General features: G+C 45.1%; 1 protein-coding gene across 1 annotated transcript in view; it reads left to right on the forward strand.

Moving 5' to 3' along the window:
* The window catches only part of RXFP2 (relaxin family peptide receptor 2), a 1,146,426-nt gene that overhangs the window by 1,078,322 nt on the left and 45,687 nt on the right, over nucleotides 1–22,417 (forward strand). The gene's annotated exons all lie outside the window — the stretch shown is intronic.

Raw genomic sequence — 22,417 nt, forward strand, 5'->3', positions numbered from 1 at the left:
TACTAGGGAGGTTGAGGATGAGTCTTGCTGCATTTTTGGTGTGGATGGTCTGGAGGTGGTTGAGTAGTTGTTTGGTGGTTCCTGCATAGAGTGTGTTGCCGTAGCCGAGGCAGCTGAAGATGAGGCCTTGGGTGGCTACTTTCCTGGTAGAGATGGGGATTCAGCAGAAGATCTCGCGAAGCATGCAGAGGGTGTGGAAGCAGGACGAGGAGATGGTGTTGACTTGGTTCTTCATGGTTAGCTGTCTGTCCAGGATGATACCAAGTTTGCGTGCGTGCATGCATGGTTGGAGGGAGCAGGAGCGGGCCCAAGTGCGAAGGGCCACAAGGAGTCGTCTCAGAGGGAGGGGTTGTTTCAGAAGATGAGTATCTCAGTTTTTCTACGAGTTGATTTTCAGGCACTTTGCCTTCATCCAGACGACGACGTCGGTCGGGTGTTCTGGAAGTTGGCTTTGGTGGAGTCAGTGTCTTCTGTAGGGGCAGGATGCGCTGCGTGTCTTCGGCGTATGAGATGATGTTGAGTCCGTGGGGGCGAGCAATGTCTGCTAGAGGCATCATGTAGGTGTTGAAGAGGGTGGGGCTGAGGGAGGAGCCATGAGAGATGCTGCAGATTATGTTCTTGTGTTCAGAGGAGGAAGGAGGCAGGTGGATCCTCTGTGTTCGGCTGGAGAGGAAGGAGGCTATCCATTTGAGAACGTTGCCTTGGATGCCCAAGTGGTGGATTCTGGTGATGAGGGTGTGATGGGAGACAGTGTCGAAGGCTACCGAGAGCTCAAGGAGGATGGGATCTGCAGTTTCCCCTTGATCGAGAAGGCATCTACAGTCGGTGACTGCGATCAGGGTGGTCTTGGTGCGGTGGTTGGCGGTGGTTGGCATTGAAGAGGTTGTTCTCTTCAAGGTAGTCTGTGAGCTGGTGGTTGATGCCTTTCTCCAAGATTTTGACTGGGAGGGGGAGTAGCGAGATGGGTCGATAATTCTTGAGTATGCTGGGGTTCGGCGGAGAGCTTTTTCAGGAGAGGCATGATCTCTGCGTGCTTCCAAACATTGGGGATGGTGGATGTCATGATGGACGTGTTGAGGATCTCTGTGAGGTGGCTGCTGATTTCTTCTCTGCCTAAGTTGCAGATGTGGTGTGGGCAGGGCTCCCTGGGTGCACTGGAGTGGATAGAGGTCATGATGATGGTGGTGGTGTCTTGGGTCGAGCTGCTTCCAGTCGTAAAAGTGATGGGTGCCGGCAGTGTGTGTGTGAGTGTGAGGAAGTGTCTGAAGTCGGTGGGTTGGGGGTTGAAGTTGTTGTAGATGTCTGTGATTTGCTGGTGGAAGTAATCTGTTAGGGTGTCACATAGGACTTGGGAGAGGTGAATAGAACTTTCGATGACAGCCAAGCAGGAGAAATCTCTGGTGATGGTGAAGAGCTTTTTGGCATAGTTGGCGCTAGCCTCGATGCAGTTGGCAAGGGCATTCTTCTTGGTCTCCCTAAGCTGGTGGTGGTAATTAGCAAGGGTGGATTTAAATGAGCTGAAGTTGGAGGGGTTCTTGCTGGAGTGCCATTGTCCTTCTAGTACTTGCAGTCGAATTTGAGTGCCTGTAGTTCGGGGGTGAACCAGCTGCCATGCTTAACGGGTCTTTTGCAGGATGTGTTTTTCATGGGGCGATGGTGTCTGCGGTGGCGCAAATCCAGTTCAAGAAGTTCTGGACTTTGCCAATTAATTGGTATGGAGAACTCCACATGGATGAAGGTTGACACTCTTTGGCCTAATGAATGCAGGCAAACTCAGAATATTAAAAGGTAGTGCAAGTACATTTCTAGAAGTGAAAAAAATAAAACACCTGTATAGTGTATTATCAGGTATATACAAACCTAGCATGTTGTAACAAATCTAGTCATTCCACAGTAGTACTGAACGACATATGCACAACTACAGCAGTGCCATTTACTTGTCCAAGCACTTTGTTTTGATGGGGGAAACAGGAGAATACCTGTTAAGAAACGTGCCCCTAACAAAGTCGCCTTCGAATTTGAGAACACTTAAATGAAAAGATGTTCAGTCATAAGTGACACACATAAGAGCATGTTGTGGAACAGCGAGACAACTCATAGGTAACGATTGCACCAGAAACAAGCTCAGTTACCAGCCACCACATAATAGGCGCCGCTTGTGTGCAGTACGCTTCGTGGCTCATGGCCTGAGAGTTGATTAAATAGTGTGTTCAATTTATATAAAACAGACTGGCTCGACAAACTAAAGAGAAATAATTAACTCAACAGGAAATTGGAAGTGACGGAGCGTATGCCGACCAAACATAGGGGCATATTAGCAACAACCAGCAATAATTATCGCTAAGCGCACTTAGCGCTAGGATAATTATCGCCGGCTAGCGTGGATTTTTATCGCTGAGATAGCGTGCTATTAGCAACGCTTATCTCAAAAGCGATAAAAATCCTAGCGCTAACTTCCAAACGTGAGATTATCGCTGGAAACCCAGCGATAATCCCACGAAGTTTGGCGATAGCTTGCTGATAGAGCCTCACATACTTAGCAATGATATCCACCTTCCATAGGATATCATGGCTAAATCAGTTTCAAAGCAGGCATAAGGAAAGTAGCGATAACAGAGGTTGTCGCTACTTTTCTTGTCGCTATGCTGCTTTGCATGAGACTTAATAATAGCGACATTTCTCCCGTTATCCTGGGGAGGAACGCCAGGTGCAAAGTTGGGCGTTAGGAATTCAGGCGCTAAGGCAAGGATTCCCGCGATAACGTGACCTTGCTAATATATAGCGATAAAATTATCGCCACTTTTCGGCCGAAAACGGCCGCAAAAGCGGCGATAATTTTATATCACCACCTTGTAGATATGCCCCATAGTGACTTACCATAATTCACTTGAAATGTTTTTAATATTAGTAGGTCGGCTTGAGCTGGAATACTTTGACTGAGTTGCTGCATTGTGGTGTAGCTCGTTAATTCATAAGATTGTATGTGGCCGGGCTGTCTGCTGTACTGTGTGGTTAAGGGAGTACTGGCGGCTGTGCGTCAAGGGGAGTAAGTGCTAAATAAATGCAATTGCAGTATAGTACATATAAGTATTCTGTAACAGAATAAAATAATTCTTCAAAATTTTCATCCGACCACAAGCACAAAATATGCGTTAATATATACTTCATTTCAATAATAAAAAAGCAATCATGCCCATTAACCCGTTCCTTGCTCATGACGGAACCACTCCGTCATGAGCCACGGGCGCCGTGTGCTCATGACGGAGTGGTTTTGTCATGCTGCGGCCGTTGGCGGCCACTCCGCCCACGCGGCACTGATTCCCCGCCCGTGCGGGCGATCAATGCGAGTGGGCGGAGTCGTGACGGAACCACTCCGTCATGAGCACAGCGCGCCCGTGGCTCATGACGGAGTGGTTCCGTCATGAGCATGGTGGCGCCGCCCTGACCCCGAACCCCTCCAGCGCCGTGGCGGAATTCGTGTCACGGCGAAGGGGTTAATTGGCAAAGTACACTGCAAGGTAGTTTAAAAGTGACATTACTCTCCTGCCTCAACCAAAGGTCTCTTATGGCATCAATTTCAGGGATAAATTTGAGCCAGTGGCTTCCAGTGCTCAGCACCAGCACTTAATTGTCAACGCTGGCACTTATGACAGTAAGCCACTTGGTGGTGCTCTTTGTATAGTTTAGAGATGAGCATAACAGCAGTTGTTTATTAATTGAATGCACATTAAAAATGACAAATAACTGCCGCTAAATCCATTTGCATAGCTTTTGAAGGCCTGAAATGGTCTGAATTGTCACACTTTCAGGAATGTGATGGTTAGTAGTTGAGTTGATACTTTAATCGGCAGTGCTGGCAGAAGCAAATTTGTGGTCTAAGTTGTTGTGGCATCCTGACAAGAACACTGGCATTATTTTTTGCAAATTAGGAACTGGTCTTTTCGTTATGGCCCTTGAGTGGCATAAGGGGTCACTGTAAAAATATGAGAATTATGTAAAGTGCAGAACTAAGTAGTTTTAAAAAAACGTTATTTAGGTATTTGTCACAGAGACAACTTATTTTTCCCATTATGTAATGTGAAAAAATAAGTCCTCTTGGGCGTAGCTTTACATTTAAGATGTAATCACCTTGTATTATATATATTGTAGTGACAAACCTTAGCTTCTAATATTAGTGGTCAGCAGAAAAATACAGGGACATGCATTATACCTCTGCATGTCATCTCCTATGTTATAGCTGGTGTTTGCTAGTTTTCATATGAATAAAAAAATTCACACCTAACTGAGCACTGTATATCCGGCATACTAAGTGAACCCACAAGACAAATCATTTATTAAATGTAAAAATGAACATGGTGCTTTTTGGCATCGTGGTCAGGACAAGTACCTGTCAAGCTAGTGTTAAAATCCCTCTCACTCCTCGGCAAGTAAATATCCAGTGTGTAAGTTTGCTGTTGGAGGTAAAGATCTAAGTAGAATTAGTCATTCCAATCGTCCGGTGCATACATGGAAAACATTATGCCACTAACTCTTTCTATATGACTCTCTCTGTCAGTGTGTTTGATAATCAGTGTAAAGAGCAACCTCGTTCATATCAGTATTGCCACCCCCTAGTGAAAGTGGAAGGGGTACCAATAAAATCTCAATTGAAGTATGTCTCTCATTAGAAAATGTGTATCTTGTAACAAAGCAATAACCTCATCTTCGATATATAGCCACTTCAAGAAGGCTATTCTTTTGCCCATTGAGTCACTCTCTTCTTTTGCTAGATCATTGAATGTGCCACTCCCTTGCCAACTCCAGCTGCGTTTCTGGATGCTATAGGTTCAAAATCTCAATCAATCAATCAAAGAGTTCTTGTAAAGCGTGACTTGTCACCCTGGGGGGGGGATCTCCAGGTGCTAGGTTCTAACGAACTTGGTCGAAGAACCATGTCTTGAGCTTCTTCCTGAATTCTTCAAGTGAAGGACAGGTGTGTAAGTGAAGAGGGAGATCGTTCTTGGACTTGGCGGTGAGGTAGGAGAAGGAATGACCTTCGCAGCGGTTCTGGCAGATGCAGGGGTGTGGGCCAGTGAGGGACGAGGAGTTTAGTTCCCTGGTGGGTCGATGGAACGTCAGGCAGTGGTTGACATAGGCAGGCCCAGAGTTGTGGAGGGCCTTTTAGGTGTGGGTTAGGAGCTTAAAGAGTCATCTTTTCTGTACAGGGAGCCGGTGGAGGCTTCTGAGATGGGGGCAGTGCTGGTTCTACTAGGGAGGTTGAGGATGAGTCTTGCTGCATTTTTGGTGTGGATGGTCTGGAGGTGGTTGAGTAGTTGTTTGGTGGTTCCTGCATAGAGTGTGTTGCCGTAGCCGAGGCAGCTGAAGATGAGGCCTTGGGTGAAGACTTTCCTGGTGGAGATGGGGATTCAGCAGAAGATCTCGCGAAGCATGCAGAGGGTGTGGAAGCAGGACGAGGAGATGGTGTTGACTTGGTTCTTCATGGTTAGCTGTCTGTCCAGGATGATACCAAGTTTGCGTGCGTGCATGCATGGTTGGAGGGAGCAGGAGCGGGCCCAAGTACGAAGGGCCACAAGGAGTCGTCTCAGAGGGAGGGGTTGTTTCAGAAGATGAGTATCTCAGTTTTTCTACGAGTTGATTTTCAGGCACTTTGCCTTCATCCAGACGACGACGTCGGTCGGGTGTTCTGGAAGTTGGCTTTGGTGGAGTCAGTGTCTTCTGTAGGGGCAGGATGCGCTGCGTGTCTTCGGCGTATGAGATGATGTTGAGTCCGTGGGGGCGAGCAATGTCTGCTAGAGGCATCATGTAGGTGTTGAAGAGGGTGGGGCTGAGGGAGGAGCCATGAGAGATGCTGCAGATTATGTTCTTGTGTTCAGAGGAGGAATGAGGCAGGTGGATCCTCTGTGTTCGGCTGGAGAGGAAGGAGGCTATCCATTTGAGAACGTTGCCTTGGATGCCCAAGTGGTGGATTCTGGTGATGAGGGTGTGATGGGAGACAGTGTCGAAGGCTACCGAGAGCTCAAGGAGGATGGGATCTGCAGTTTCCCCTTGATCGAGAAGGCATCTGCAGTCGATGACTGCGATCAGGGTGGTCTTGGTGCGGTGGTTGGCGGTGGTTGGCATTGAAGAGGTTGTTCTCTTCAAGGTAGTCTGTGAGCTGGTGGTTGATGCCTTTCTCCAAGATTTTGACTGGGAGGGGGAGTAGCGAGATGGGTCGATAATTCTTGAGTATGCTGGGGTTCGGCGGAGAGCTTTTTCAGGAGAGGCATGATCTCTGCGTGCTTCCAAACATTGGGGATGGTGGATGTCATGATGGACGTGTTGAGGATCTCTGTGAGGTGGCTGCTGATTTCTTCTGTGCCTAAGTTGCAGATGTGGTGTGGGCAGGGCTCCCTGGGTGCACTGGAGTGGATAGAGGTCATGATGATGGTGGTGGTGTCTTGGGTCGAGCTGCTTCCAGTCGTAAAAGTGATGGGTGCCGGCAGTGTGTGTGTGAGTGTGAGGAAGTGTCTGAAGTCGGTGGGTTGGGGGTCGAAGTTGTTGTAGATGTCTGTGATTTGCTGGTGGAAGTAATCTGTTAGGGTGTCACATAGGACTTGGGAGAGGTGAATAGAACTTTCGATGACATCCAAGCAGGAGAAATCTCTGGTGATGGTGAAGAGCTTTTTGGCATGGTTGGCGCTAGCCTCGATGCAGTTGGCAAGGGCATTCTTCTTGGTCTCCCTAAGCTGGTGGTGGTAATTAGCAAGGGTGGATTTAAATGAGCTGAAGTTGGAGGGGTTCTTGCTGGAGTGCCATTGTCCTTCTAGTACTTGCAGTCGAATTTGAGTGCCTGTAGTTCGGGGGTGAACCAGCTGCCATGCTTAACGGGTCTTTTGCAGGATGTGTTTTTCATGGGGCGATGGTGTCTGCGGTGGCGCAAATCCAGTTCAAGAAGTTCTGGACTTTGAGTTTGAGGTTGTCAGAGGGGTCAACCTTGATTGTTTTAAGGGCAGCGGTCAAGAGGGGTTCTGTGACTTTGTTCCACTTCCGGCAGGGTCGGTGGGAGGTTTGGTTGGGGGATCTAGATAGCCAGTGAGGGGGCAGTGGATGATGCTGTGGTTTGTGCAGGTCAGTTCGGTTGTGTGGGAGAATTTGACTCTGTCACTGGAGGAGAAGATAGGTCCATAGTGTGTCCTGCGATGTGCCTGGGGGTGGAGATCAGCTGTGAGAGGCAGATGTTGCTCATGCTCTCCAGGAGGGTGGCGGAGTTGGTGTCTTTAGGGTCTTGGAGGTGAAAGGTCAGGTCTCCCAGAAAGATGTAGTGATTGGAGTTGATTAGAGTCGAGTCAGCAGGAAGTTTGGCAAAAAAATTGTTACTCTTGAGAGTGCAAGCAAGTCGAAATGGGTAGTCCCACGTGACCAGAGTGACAAACAAGACATCTTGGAACATAAGCATTGTATCATTTTAAAAATTTATGGGTTCTCATTTCTTGGCTGCTGCCAAAATGTCTACCTTCACCTTAAAAAGTGTACCTTGGTAGGGGCATTTGGAGAGAGCGTTATCATTTATTGGAAGGAGGCGAATTCTATGTGTGTGATACAAGGCTATTTGCTTGTTATCTAGGAGCTGCAAGAGGGAACAGAAGAGTGACTGTTCATAGGCTTCCAGACAGTGCTTAATTTGTAAATTAAAATAATTATAATTAGGTGCTAGGGCTCTTCTCAGGAGACCACTGCAGTTTGCACCACCCATTACCCCTCTAGTGCTGCCAGCAACAATACCAACACAACAAATAACCATTGCACTCCTACAGGTGTGACATTTCAGACTATTCCAGGCAGGGCCGGACTGGCTACCGGGCGTTTTGGCATGCTGTCGAGCTGGGTGCCTGTGTCACTGACAGGGCCGGACTGGATACCGGGCGTTTTGGCATGCTGCCGAGCTGGGGGCCTGTGTCACTGACAGGGCCGGACTGGCTACCGGGCGTTTTGGCATGCTGCCGAGCTGGGGGCCTCTGTCACTGAGGTGGGGGCTAATTTCGTTGATGGAGAGCTGCGTGTGCTTCGAAATAAACAAAGCAAAACGAATTTCGTTCAGCACACGCAGGTCCCCATCAACGAAATCAGCCCCCAGCTCGACAGCATGCCAAAACGACCGGTAGCCAGTCCGGCCCTGATTCCAGTCCATTCAAAGCTATAAAAAAGGTGGGTGGCAACAATTTTCCATTTTAAATGTGTATTGGATTATTAAACACTGTTGTTTTGCTGATATTAAAAATTAGACAGGTAGCGCCACAATGTGGCGGACTGTCATTGGTGCCGGTGTTGCCAGTACCGAGCATCAGAAAACCCTGACTCAAATAAAGCGCTGCTCTAACTCAGAAGTGTAATGGTTGCTTTTGATCCTGCAAATATGGAAGCTGTTACTGTTGTATTTGTTTTCAAAATCCTCTTTTGTGCCGATGAGAGATAGTTGGCAAGCTTCTACAGTGTTCAACCTTGACGCCCTTTTGCCACACTGTTCGACCAGTTCATCTTCAGGATCATCTATACTTGTCTGTTCTTTCTGCAATATGTGGACTTTTGTAAAATTCTGTAAGAGTTTTAATTTAATCATAACGTAAATCTGTCCCATCTTTTCTAGAATCCTGCAACAGTAGTTAGATGTCAGCTTTGGGGGATAGTGCCTGCAGCTCTGAACTGTTGGGCAGGAGTCTCTGTTAAATTGCGAGTTTCCTTGTGTCCTTTAATTACCAGACTTTTTTCCACTCTGTTGATTGATTCAGCAGCTCTTTTATTGGTCAAATCTTAGTGCTTTGGTCTTGAATGTTGCCATTGTGAAGCCCCAACAAATATAACAAGCATATGCAATGCATTAGGTCTCGCATTTGCGAGATTTTGTGCTATTGACATTGTAAATAACAATGCCTTTTATTATTGTATGTTTTTAAACATACAAATAAAAGGCATTGTCATTTACAATTCCAATAGCACAAAATCTCGCAAATGCGAGTCCTAATGCATTAGTGGATAGTGCAGACGGCGGGGGGGGGTGGGGGAGAGGGGGAGTGCCTATTGTGTGTATACAATCAAACAATGACAGACAGTGCACAGAGAATACTTGCAAGTTGAAGGGAGCAGTTCAGTGTCTGTGCTACATTAATCAAAAATTAATAAAACATGAAATGCGCTTTGCATTCACTTTTGTCACATAAGCCAGCCGAGCTGTCCAAAAACCAAATTTGTCCTTGCGCAATGTAACTGGTGCCATGTTAAGCGTTCCAATCAATAGCTTCGAGTTAAATTTGCGCTATATAAAAACGGAAAAAAAAAGTAAACTGCAAAATACAAGTGTGCAAGAGGGGGTTCTTCTGTTTGCTGTGCAGCCGAACTGCAGTATAGTCAGGAAAACGGGAATGCTTCAAGACTTGCATGTTAATTCGTTCTGTTAGGGCCGGGGCAGGGTAAGTCATATCAGGCTTATGAGTCCATGGGGCTTCAGGGGCTGTGGGGAAGGAAGTCCCATGACTAACATCTGTATGGAGCTGCTGGGCTGGAGCACAAACAGTCACGGGTCTATGGGGATTAATGAAGTTGTTTTAACAGGGGTGTAACGCACACCTCTGCACCTCCTATGGTGTATGTAACCAGTTCCTCCTCTGGGCACAGACACTGGCGGTGAGTCACAGCCCCTCGGTTAATACAAAATGCAGACCCTGTGGAACTAGAAGGAGCGGACACCCTAGGCCGGCTTGAAACTCCGGGCTTTGGAGAAAGTTGCACATTTATGGGGAAGACCTGCTTTCTTAAAGGTCGAACTACTTACAATTGAGTAGCAATACAGTGCCAAATAATTAGCACAAAAGGGAAGATACCTTTTATAAGCTGAAAGTGGCGCGTTACAGCTGCTGCTGAATTCACACTTACCATTATTAAAACCATTCAAAACCCTCATGAATAGACTCTGATACTGCATGCGAGCTTTCTGTAGTCAGTCAGCAGAGTGGTATGGAGGCGAGGGGCGGAGGAAGAGCCATTTTTGCGGGACTGGAGCCAGTCCATAGGCAGGGAAACAACGAGTCTGCAGAGCTGGAGAGGAGGCAGAAGTGCAGAACAAAAGGAAAGGCACGGCCTGCCATATGCAAAGCTACAGCTCGGCATGTCGCGCTGTAAGGAGTATAAAGCATTCTATAGACTGGGCAGCAGTGAGCCTGCAGAGCTGGAGAGGAGGCAGCCCTGCAGAACAAATGAAAGGCGCGGCCCATGGCCGCCATATGCGAAACTACAGGTAGGGCGCGCATGTTAATGCGCATTATTTTATAAAATAACAATTACGCTGTGTAAGCGTAATGAGAATGTAGTGAGGGGGTGCTGTTTCCGGTAGAAACATTAGTTACGTATTGGATCGAGAACCAATAAGAAGCCCGTTAACAAAAAAAATGCCAAAGTCCACAAATGGCAAGCGGCGAGAAATTACCCACCAATAGGTGGAGTTTCACCACCCATATAGATTACTAAATGTCTCGGAGAGATAGCGCATGTGCACTGCCTAGGCGAGACCTAAAAAGCCCTTAGGTGTAAGCCATTGCAGTGGAAGAGATGAGTGCCTAATGAAAAACATTAACAAACAAATACAATGTTAACATTTCTCTGATTTCCAATTGGTAAGCAAAGAGTTGGAAATATAGAGAATTCCAAAAAAAGCTTAGGGGTTGTAAATCTGATATATTTAAAGAAAGATATATATTTTTGCTCTTTGTTCCTTTTGCACAGAGATTGGTTTTCAACAGGATGTCATCCCCTTTCCCACCTAATCTGTGAAAACGGGGTTTTCTGGTGCCCTGTGCAGCATATGTTGCACCAGATACTTTTGGCTGCTTGCATCAACTCTGTCTTCATTTATATTTATTGCAGTCAACAACCTTTGTTTTCTATTCTTAGGGCAAGAGTTCTGACCTTCGATATTATGTAGACAGCACACAGATCTATCTGCATTTGAAAGGTCTGTATGAGGACTTCTATTCCCTAAAAAGAGGCCACAAGTTGGCAAACCCCTAGGTGCTTCTTTTGGAGTCTAGTCTAAAAGCCAGAATTTGTAAAACCCTCTAGCAGACTCCTCAGCTTTAGAAAAAAAGGCAAAAATGAGGGCTTGTTTGGGGCACTAATGTCAACTTTGAGTTTGACATTCTTGCTCAATGCTATGATTCCCAAAGATGGGTGGATGAGTAGGTGTGATGTACTCTTGCAGCACTTACTTGTGAAATCAGGGTCCCCTGACGATGGTGGTGATATGCATAAATAGGCAAGTCAGACAGGGGGTTCATAATACTACTCAGGGCTGGCTGGAGAATTATGCTGTGAGTGTTTGGGCAGTGGTAGGTGAGGGCAGACACGTGGAGTCAAGAAATCCTCTCTTTGTGCACCTTGCACTCACTTGTATTCTATTCTGCCTGCCACATCCCCTAGTGTCCCCCACCAGCTAGCCCCCACCCTGCCCTAGTGGACACTGTACTTCATCCTTTTAATTTGTGTTCGTTCCCCTTTCCATTGTGCACCCCATACTTATACCATTTTCTACCCCTGAATCACAATGCCGGCTCTGGTGTCCTGTAGCTCCTCCTTGCACCCTGAACATCCCTCCCTTTGCAGCACGTGCTTTCAATTGAACCCTGAACTCCTCTTTGAACCCCGATATCCTCGACGCGCACCCCTCCTCCATCTAAACCTCACCCCTTCAAAACCACAGCACCACCCCACAGCACCACCTACTCCACCCCCTCCGATGGTGACAACTGCTTTGGATTTTGCATTTCGAAAATCTGGGCACCACATTGACATAAAACGCAGATACATGAGTATGGCCAATAGAACCACAGGCTTGCCTCATCTAAAGGACACTTATAGGGCTGGTGGTGGTGAGATATGTTGCCTCTCAGAGATAAAACAGGTGCAGAGCCAGTGCACAATTCCTGGCTTGACATGTGAACATACTGCTACCTACGTGATACCTCTGCTGCATACCACCAGGGCCACTGGAAATATGTGATTCTGCTGCTGCAACGTTTTCCGCATAATATTGAATTTGCCACATAACCTATCATCTGCTGCATAATTTGCAGATTTTAACAACAACAAAAATTCTAGATCAAACAATTTGCATTTCGAATGGTCCGTTTGTTTGTTTTAACTGGAACTCCTTTAAAGCACTTCTGCGTTCTGGTGTGCTCAGGATTTCCAATAATATGTCGTCTTGACAGAAACAGGCATATCACACCCTTTCTCTGAAACCTGTGTGTTCGGTAATAAGTACGATGCTGAATGCATCACAGAGAACATCATATGTGTAACAAAAGGGACATGTTCTGACAGAAACGCATTAAAACGTTGACTGATAGATGTCGTCATTCCTACGTCATCAGAGTCAGAAATAATTGTGTCTGTCTGCTGCCCCTAGGGAGAGAAACTGTAAAACCAACTTCCGGCAGGAGAAAAGACCTTTTGTTTTCCTTTGGTTTGGATCACAGTCGGAGGAAAGGGCTATCGCATGTGCAGTTTTGAGGTCAGTGAAGGCTTAGGGCCAGTTTATTATCAGAATGATTTTCCTGAATCAAGCAAGGCCTGTCAGCTGCTCTACCTTTAGCTCACAATTGGTGTAAGCGCCCCATTAGTGTGGCAAAATTGCTCAAAAATCCTAATATATTCAAGGAATGTGGGGGAATTGATCCCATGGACAGTCCACGGAAAATGCTTAGAAATCTAGAATTTCACACGAATCTGTCAATCAGAAAAAATGCACAAACTAAGTACACCTTAGGCATAAGTCTATGAATTCAGATGCACCCTTTTACAGGAATATGACACTTTGTAACAAAAAAGTATCCTTTTCTCTGAATGATTAGGGGCCCCGTAGTCGGGGTTGGACTGGCCATCAGGATGCATGTTATGCAGGTACTTTCAGCGTTGGATGGCTGCCATAATCCAGGTGTAAAAACTCCCATGCTACATTGTAGCACAGTGTTCTGTCCAGGGCCAGCTCTTGGGCACTGACTTGGGGTGTGGGAGCCATGCTTGCAAGTATATTTTCGTTTTAAAAGCATTTGCTGTTGCGTTCCTTGCTTTCAGGCATCAATAAAAATGTCAAGATAACTCTGGTGATTAATGTTCTTCCTGGAGAGAGATGGAGCTTTGTCCAGTGAAGGTTATTACTCATCATGACTCATCATAAGTTAGCGCAGAGTGTAATATGCCTGCTGCAAAGAATGTGCACCATGCCTGTTTTGTCAGAGAGATCCTTTTGTTACTTGAAGTTTATAAGTTAAAATCCTAATATAGAGCAGTGAGCTATTAACTGTCATCAAAGAGCTGCATGCAAACTGCAAAGTTTAAATTAGAGCTATATATTTTTTTGTCGTCTTTCATTATCCTAATCTTGCAAAAAGGGTTCATTTGGGTAGAAATCAATTCTTATTATTAAAGGGAACCCCTAAAAATGGTGTTACTTTTTAAATTCTGAATTTGTGCTTTTCCAGACCAAGGACTCTTCAACTATACTGCCTCCTAGTATGCATGACATGTGACTCCCACATCTTGTAGTCCTCTGTCTTATGTAACATTTCCTATAGACTGTTTTACACATGTATGATTGTCTCTGTGCAATGTGTGTGTGATGTAAAGTGCTATGACATCTGACGCTGGTATGAATGGCACTATAAAACTAAATGAATCTGAGAGAGAGAAGTTATGGAGACTTGAGGGGTATTGTTAAATGGTGGTAGTGAGGGTATCCCTGGCCGAGGTGGTCCTTGAGGGGGATGCCAACAAACAGTGTTGCACAGGGCGCCACCAGTGCTAAAGCCGGCCCTGGTTCTGTCAGTTCTAGCACCCAAGAGCAGCATGCTTCCTCTGCTGACTCAAACCAGCAGTTCTTGGTCATTTTCTGTGCTGAAAATACACATCATCATTAATAGACTGCTTCAACAAATCGGGCGTAGCTACCATTGGTGTACAGCAGGTGCAGTGGTATCAAGGCCCAGAGCCCTAAGGAACCCACTGAACCCTGAAAAATGCTATATTTTGTTACCACAACAGCAGTCAAAGGGGGTGTTTTCCTTGCTTGTACCAGGGCTTATGGCATCCTTGCTGCGCTACTGCATCAAATGTGCATGCTTATGTATGCAGAAAGGTGTGCCCCCTTGCCACCAGAGTTAGAGTGGAAGGCCCACCTACCTCCCAGCACAAGTGAAAACAGAAGTGCCTAGTTGAAGAAGGGTACAGTGACTTCTGGACATCTCGTTATCAGTTTTTAGGTCTCGCCTGGCGTAGGCTGCGCACATTCACAGTCTCGATGGTGAGATTTAATGATTTTGGGTATTTCTGCAAAGGGCATTAAGCCCCGCCCCACTTTTCCATTGGCTGGCATCCTCGTTTATGCTAAACGGTGGCCAGTCATTGGAAAAGAGCTGTTTGTGACGTTTTTGTTCGGCATTTTGAGCCGTCCTATTTGGACAGGCTCGTCTGCCTTCCGTGCGTTGTGAAAGCTTTCTTATCTTTATGGGGCCATGTGTTTCAAACACATGGCCCCATAAAGACAAGAAAGCTTTCACAACGGACGGCGCACAAGATTTAATGATTCCGGGTATTTCTGTAAAGGGCATTAAGCCCCACCCCTCTTTTCCATTGGCTGGCGTCAACATTTATGCTAAACGGTGGCCAGCCATTGGAAAAGAGATGTTCGTGACGTTTTTGTTCGCCATTTTGAGCCGTCCCATTTGGACGGGTTCGTCTGCCTTCCGTGCGTCGTGAAAGCTTTCTTATCTTTATGGGGCCATGTGTTTCAAACACATGGCCCCATAAAGACAAGAAAACTTTCACAACAGACGGTGCACGTTCCAAACGTTTTCCTCTCCGTACGCAAATGTAGCAAACAAAGCGCCGTTTTCGCGGCACACGCGACTCTCAGCCTTTTCTACCAGTCCGTGTTCTGGTTCTGAACTGTTTGGCACAAGCTAAGGTCCTCGTCTGTCGTGTTTAATCACGAGTCCTTTGTGGGAACCATCACATGCTCTGAAAGCAGCAGCTCTGAGGGAAGAACACAGCATGAGAGAACGTCTTCGTTTCCGTGTCTGCATCTCGATGCCATTCCTAACCAGACCCGCGTACTTTGTTACATTTAATGAGGGCTGATGATGTGGCGCTTTTCAATGTTCGTTGTTTGACTTGCGGCCACCATTACTAGCCGCATGCAGTTTAGGGTAGTTGGCAGCCATTGAAGTGCTCCGTTGGTATAACCATTGTTGCCAGGGCCAGTGGCGTACCAAGGATTCCATAGACCCCAGTGAAAGCATGCAAAGTAGACCACTCGAATAAACGTTTTGGCTAGTAAAATCACCAATAATTGTGGCGCAATGGGCCCCATATTATACTGGAACTCGGTGCCACTGCGCCTGCTGCACCACAATTTGCCACGCCCCTTGACACTGTTCTGCACTAATGCAGTCAATGGTCGGTGAACACTATTGCGTCCATTACATGCTTTCAGTTTAAGTTCATTTTTTGCTTATGAAAATGTAGGAATGTACATGCAGGTGCTAAGTAAATATTTCTCATTTGTGTTTTGCACGCTACATTACTCCTTCTCCTAATACAGATAACCATCAAAATTCTGGAGTGTTACTAACATAACATAACATTGGTATTGTGTATAGCGCACATTCACCTCCACGGAGCCTCGTGGCGCTATTCACAGAGGATGTTTATTGTTGCCAAACTTTATGGAACTGGTTTTTCAACATCGGGGAGAAATAAATGCCGAATAAACCCAGTGGGATTGGAACCTGTGACCGCCGTGTCAAACACAAAATCTCCGATGGAGGTGTATTATGCCATTAATTCACCAGACTGGACCGTAAAGTACACATGGGTAAGATCTCAGGCGTTAAATAAACATCTTCATGCAAGCATGACTGGTAAGGGCCCCGCGGCCAGAATATGCTCCCGCGGCACGTGCTGAGCACCTACCAGGGCCTTCAGGCCAAGGAGAGAGCTGCCCAGGCAGACCCTCGCAACCCCAGCCCTGCCGGGACAGGTCAGCGACTTACGCGCCCGCTGAGGAGGTCTAGAAGTCACTTGCAAGTTACAAATTCCACTGCACAGTTGAATGCATGAGTTTATACAATTCTATTAAACTCTACGCCACAGTTTTCTTAATATCAGGCAAACAGATTTGAACCAAATGAGGCCAAGAAAAATCTGAAAATACTTAATTCTGTCCATCTCTGTGCTTTCCGGCGCTTTGAGCAATTTAAATTAAACGAATGAACAATTTACCATTCAAGATGTTTTAAGCAACGCCGCCACCGCCAGCATGTTTCCTTTCTGCTACTTGAGAGCGCTTTGAGACACTGAACATAAAGGCACGGAGTGCCTAGATGCAGAAAGAGAAGCACCGAGCGTCTAGAAGCGGAAAGAGAGGCACCCCACATCTATACAGATTGATGAAAAGCATGTGCATTTATTTGAGATATTCACTGCCAGAATGCACAGTCAGGCTGTCTTCAAACACCAATATGTGTTTTGTTTTTTATATAACTGGACATGCAGGCCACAAGAGGTGTCAAAAGACATAAGAGTTGAGGCGCTGCGAAGCTAAAACTGCTATGCACCGCTGTGCTAGTGTAATCTGCTCCTATTTTATTAAAGGCTCTCTTTTCCTGTGAAGTATGCACGGAAAGCGGTACAGGGACAATTTTCAGGATGGGGTGCAGCGATTAATGTTACATAACTAAAGTCCTAGGGATTGTGAAAACTCCAAGTGTCACACAAAGAAAGAGTGTAGCAAATGTGCCAGGGCCATTCATCAGGAGAGTGGTAAGGGCATGGTGCACACCGTCACAAATAAATCACTAAAGCATTGTGTGGCAGAGCACTGTCGTTTACAGACAGCACATCTTCCACTGAAATGGGCACAACACTTGTACAGTCGTGCAGTTTTATTGACAAAACAGTAAAGCACACAAACAATAATGGATGGCAAACTGGTGTCAATAAACATTTATCATTTGTGGATTACCAAGAGTATTGTTTTGTTTTGATCCTATTAAAATTTGTACCCATCACACTACAAAATTAACAAGCATTAAAAATGCAATACGTCTCGCCTTTCATTAAGTTAAAGCCATTTCCTTTGCTATACAATACCATTAGCAAAGCAAATGGCTTAAACTTAATCAAAGGCGAGACCTATTGCATTTTCGATGCTTGTTTGAGTAGCTGGCACTCAAGCGACAATGGTTCGACAGCCATTGCATTTCCAAGCGAGTGCAGCGCCAGTCACGGAACCCATGTTACTTGTTGCAATCCAGTCTGCCGTGAGAAGGGTGGCGGGAAGCAGGAGGGAGCAGAGGGGAGCCTGGAGTTTGTAATGAGTAACAAGCTGGCAATAGTGCTTTTACATAAACGGGTAATTTGGTTTCAGGTTTGGCAATGATGCTGTGCATACACGCACAGTGTGGATTCCAGCAAGACTGCAGTGCTGTACATACATTGACTACATGGATTCTTTGGTGATCGTTAATTGTGCGCAGTAATTGCTTTCGTTGCAGTACTGCTTTACATACCAGTGCAGTTTGGCTTCTGGTATGGTAATGGTGCTACATGCCGGGGCAGTACAGATTTTGGGATGACCGTGGTGCTTTAAAGAGCAAAGTAATAGGGTTTCTGGTGCGTGAATGCTCCTCTATACTATCCAATCATGTGGCTTCTGAAATAACAGTGGTATTTCACATATTTATTTATTTATGCATTTTTATATAGCGCAAACTTTACCCAGAGGTGTCAGAGCTCTTTACGATAGATTGCATAAGGAGTGAGCATAGCATGGAAGTAGGTAAAACTACGTAGAGGTACAACTCGTGGTGAGAATTATAGATGAACAAGTTACAGATTCACTCAAGATTTCATAATAAGAAAAGGCAGTGCTTAATTTGTTCTGGTGGTTGCTGAGCAGCCACTAGCAGTTAATTGTCAGCACAGGCTCTTGTGACTGTTCACCACATGGTGGCACTGTCTTTTTAATTTTGAGATGAGCACAACAACCCTGTTTATTAGGTCAATATACACTGAAAATTAATAATACCAGCCTTTCATTCCATTACTATTCATAGCTTTGTGTGGCCTGAAATAGCTTGAATTGTCACACTTTTAGGAGTGCAATGGTTGTGTATTATGTTGGTACTGCCATTGGCAGCTCTGGCAGGGTATGGTTGGTGCAGGCTGCATTGTCTTCTCAAGCAGGCCCTGGCACTTAATTTTTTACAAATTCACAACTGAGAAAAGGTGGAACGATTAGGGTTACACATATACATAATACATATTTACAAAGTTGAGACGGAGGGTCGTAGTAGATCTCGTGATTGTCATGTGGCAATCAGGGTCATGACCTGAAATAAGGGGGCGTGTGTCTGGTGGGAATACTGGGCAATGTAGTTACCATGACATGATTTGTGATTCAGACAGCGGCAGTGCAGATACTAGCATCATAGTCAGACCGATGACGTAATGGGAACCTCTAGTAGCTGATGCCTGACCTAGAATAGCACGTAACGTGAGCCACGTGTGGCTCCACGTCAGGCGCGCAACACCCATTGGGCTCACCGGGCTTCAGCCCCCCCCCGTCATGTGTGTCAGCCCGGCTGAGGCAGCCTCGCGGGCTGACGTCCGTCTAATTGCAGATGTACCCGAGTACTTCACAGGTCTTTAAAAGACCATTTACTCGTTAATGAGGCTTTTGTTGTGTTTTCACCCCTTCTTACAGCTACTCTGCCTATGGCTGGAAGACTTAGCCCCCCACCCCCCGAAATATTTTCAGCCCCCCCCCGAAATTTGGCTCTAGTTGCCCGCCTGCTCCACGTACATCACGCAGGCACTGCGTGCAGCCTCGTGACAGAGTGAGCCCACTCCATTTACACTGAACAGTAATGAATTTATGCAGCACCGATCATCCTCCAGGTCCAACTGGCATGCTTACAAATATTATGACAGATCACCACAGCCCTGCTGGCTAACTGGCACTTTTAGGGGATAGATATGATTACGTCGCCCCAAAAATATTGGGCGATGAAAAGGCTTGGAAAAATATTGGAAACACAATAACATTGAGAGCACAAAAAAACATAATCGGAAAACAACAGATAAGCATAAGGGGGGATGGGTACGGGTGAGTATGTATATATACAAACATGTATAGGCATAGATTTCGACCCCACCATCCCCCAATAAAAGCGTAAGAGGAAATGAGAAAAAGTAAAGGGGGGTTATACGGGTAACACACACAGAAAAAAGAAATTAGTAGGTAAGGCAACACTGCCATCTACTGCTATCAAAACTAAAACAATAGCGTATTAAAACAGCATGTTTAATGTGATGTTTTTTGCAAACTGAGTAAAACATAGGATCCCGAAATTAATAATTCCGTAAATAGTCACCCGAGATTAATAAATGAGTAGTTAATGCATCCGAAATTCTAACATAGAACCAATTTAAGGCACTATCAGTAGCAACACAGAAAGTTATGATGCACTCTACTGTGACCACCATGACCGTTTTACTTACCCTTGCATTCACCACCAGTGTGAACCATTTCCAGGATGTTCTGTTTCGGTCATTTTTTTCGAGTAGTATGTTACTCTTGTACAGTGCATACATTGATCTGAGTCGCCTACAGGTGTTTGTAAAGGACCAGGATTGAGAGCTCTGGAGCTGGGAGTGGCGGCAGTGCGGGTTTATCACAGTGCCTTCTCCATGGATCAAAAAGGTATCCAGAACGCATGGTCATTCAATCCTTGGTCCCTCTGCAGAGAGCTAAGAATCACATATTCCATGTGTAAATGTGATTCTGTGTGTAATACACAGCTGTCAAATATTGACAAGGCGAAAGTAAAAGAAAATGTAGGGGCATATTATCAAGCGGCAGCGATAATTATCGCTGGACACTCTTAGCGAGATTTTTTTTATCGCCGGCTATCGCTGGCAATTATCACCATGCTATCGCTGTATTAACAACGCATAACGCAATGGCGATAATTTCCCAGCGATAGCAGTGTTTTCCATGGAACATCGCTGGTTTTCCAGCGATGTTCCATGGAAAACGGCGATAACTTTGCTGATAGGACCCTGTGGTCGTATCAGCATAATCCATCCCCATTGTTAGGTATAGTTAAGTCTGCATTTTTGCAGACAGTAGTTTTTGGCGAAAACCGCGGTTTCTGCCAAAAAATAATGTCAGCAAAAATGTGTGGACATCCTTGTAAATATCGCGATGTACATTTTGCGATATTTTACAAGGTAGTCCGTCAGGGGTACGCCCAGTAATGCCCACTTTGCATCTCATTAGAGATGCGAAGTTAGGCGTGCTGGAAACGGGGCTAAGTCAAGGAAACACGCTCTAGCGTGTCCTTGATGATATTGGATAATATTATCGCGGCTTTTCATCCGAAAACAGGCGCTAAAGCGGTGATAATGTTATCGCCAGCCCTTGTTAATATGCCCCGTAGTGCTTACAGGTGAGAGGATGCGTTGTGTGTTTGGAGTGGTGAATTGAAGGAGATGTGAGAATGTGCATTCAAGAGAGTGAAATGAGCGCTGCTGAGGAAGAAAGAGATGAGGTATAAGAAATGCAGATAGAGGAAATGTGGAAAGAAAAAGGGTGTACATGTCTAACAGAGTGAACATAACAGAAGTGATTAAGACATTCTGAAGAGCACTACCCATTCCACAAGCCATAGTAATTTTTAATCCTCAGTTTCAGAATTGAAACAATTTTAATATTATGTACAACAAAATCAGTGTTGTTACTTATTTATCTTCAACAGCTAACAACCATTTGGCAAGGTCAATAGTCCTGACTGGATCTAGGTGAATGCCGGTTGTTATGTTATATTTGTAGATACAATAACAGAAAGCTCTTAGAGGCACCAAAATACCGGTTGAGTGGCACACTATTGGGATCACAGAAATTCCATTTTCATGTTTAAGCCCCACATTTAATTACATAGGCCAATCCCATTTTAGAGACCCTCCACGGTTTTTCATACCACTTAAAGCACTGCCTGTAACACAAATGTTTTCTGGCTGTGCTCCCAGTCTTGTGTACATGGCTCATAGTATGCATGTGCATGATTTTCTGTTTTGGGGAAATATTTCTCATGGGTACTCACACAGACTCTAAAGTACTGGGATATTTAATTACTTGTTATTTGGAATGTCTAGTGAATACTACTAGTATTTTCAGCAAATATTCTGCACCATCTTTAGGGGCAGAAACTCAGACCTCATTAAGTGGAGAGGGACAAGCGATTTTGTTTCACAGATGGACTCTGCAATTGTGTGGTGGCTCCGCTGTTTATTGTATTGCTAATTTATCAAAGGTGAGGTCATAGTTGTTATTTCTGAGTTTCTAAAGATTTAGCCCCATACAAATAAAACTGCCTTACTCACATTATCTTCTTAAATCCAGCAAATTGACTATGTTAGAAAAAACATTGGGAAAGCCAGAACGTCTGGCTATTAGCTGTGTGAAAATGCTTCAGCATAGACTTGAAAGGGGTTGTGGTTGTGTGAATGAAGGATGAATAAGAGTTTGCTCTAACACATGGATGAATGGGTGATTGAATTTGTGGATAAGTGTTAGACCTGCAGCCTTAGGGTGGTCTTTCCCACAAATTTTCACCTTCCTCCTACATTTTTGCTGATCACGTCTTTGCTGGCCTTAGGACTCTGCATTTTACCATTGCTAACCAGTGCTAAAGTGCATGTCCTAACTCCTTAAAGCATAGTAACATTTCTTGCCCCATTTGGCATACTTAATTTACTTATAAGTCCCTAATAAAGTGGTATTAAATGTACACAGGTTCAGTCAATTTTCTAGTGGGCCTGCAGCACTCCTTGTGCCACTCACTTAAGTACTCTTGCAAACCTGTCTTATACCTGCTGTTGAAGCCTATGTGCGTAATTCTAACCTGCCATTTCATCCTGGCAAAATAAACCTTTTGCCAGACCCAAACGTTCCTTTTTAATACATATAAATCACCAGTAGGGTAGACCTTGACAGCCCAGAGGGCAGTGCATTTAAAACATAGTGCTTGTACTTTTAATTGTTTATGTCCTGATAGTGAAAAACTCTTAAATGTGTATTTCACTATTGCAAGGCCTACCTCTTCCATAGGAGAACATTTGGAGTTACCTTATTAGATTTAAGAGGTCGTAACTTCCAAATGTGAACAGGTTAACAGTTCATGTTTGGTGTCTTTGGAATTGTAAAAAAAATCCTCCTTTATGGTGAACTGAGATTTTTTGTTACAATTTTGAAAATGCCACTTTTAGAAAGTTAACGAAAAAAGGTAAATCTCTAGCAGAGGGGTTCATTTGTGAAGTTATTTAGGCA

The sequence above is a fragment of the Triturus cristatus genome, chromosome 8, assembly GCF_964204655.1.
Source record: "Triturus cristatus chromosome 8, aTriCri1.1, whole genome shotgun sequence".
In the NCBI taxonomy this organism is placed as follows: Eukaryota; Metazoa; Chordata; class Amphibia; order Caudata; family Salamandridae; genus Triturus; species Triturus cristatus.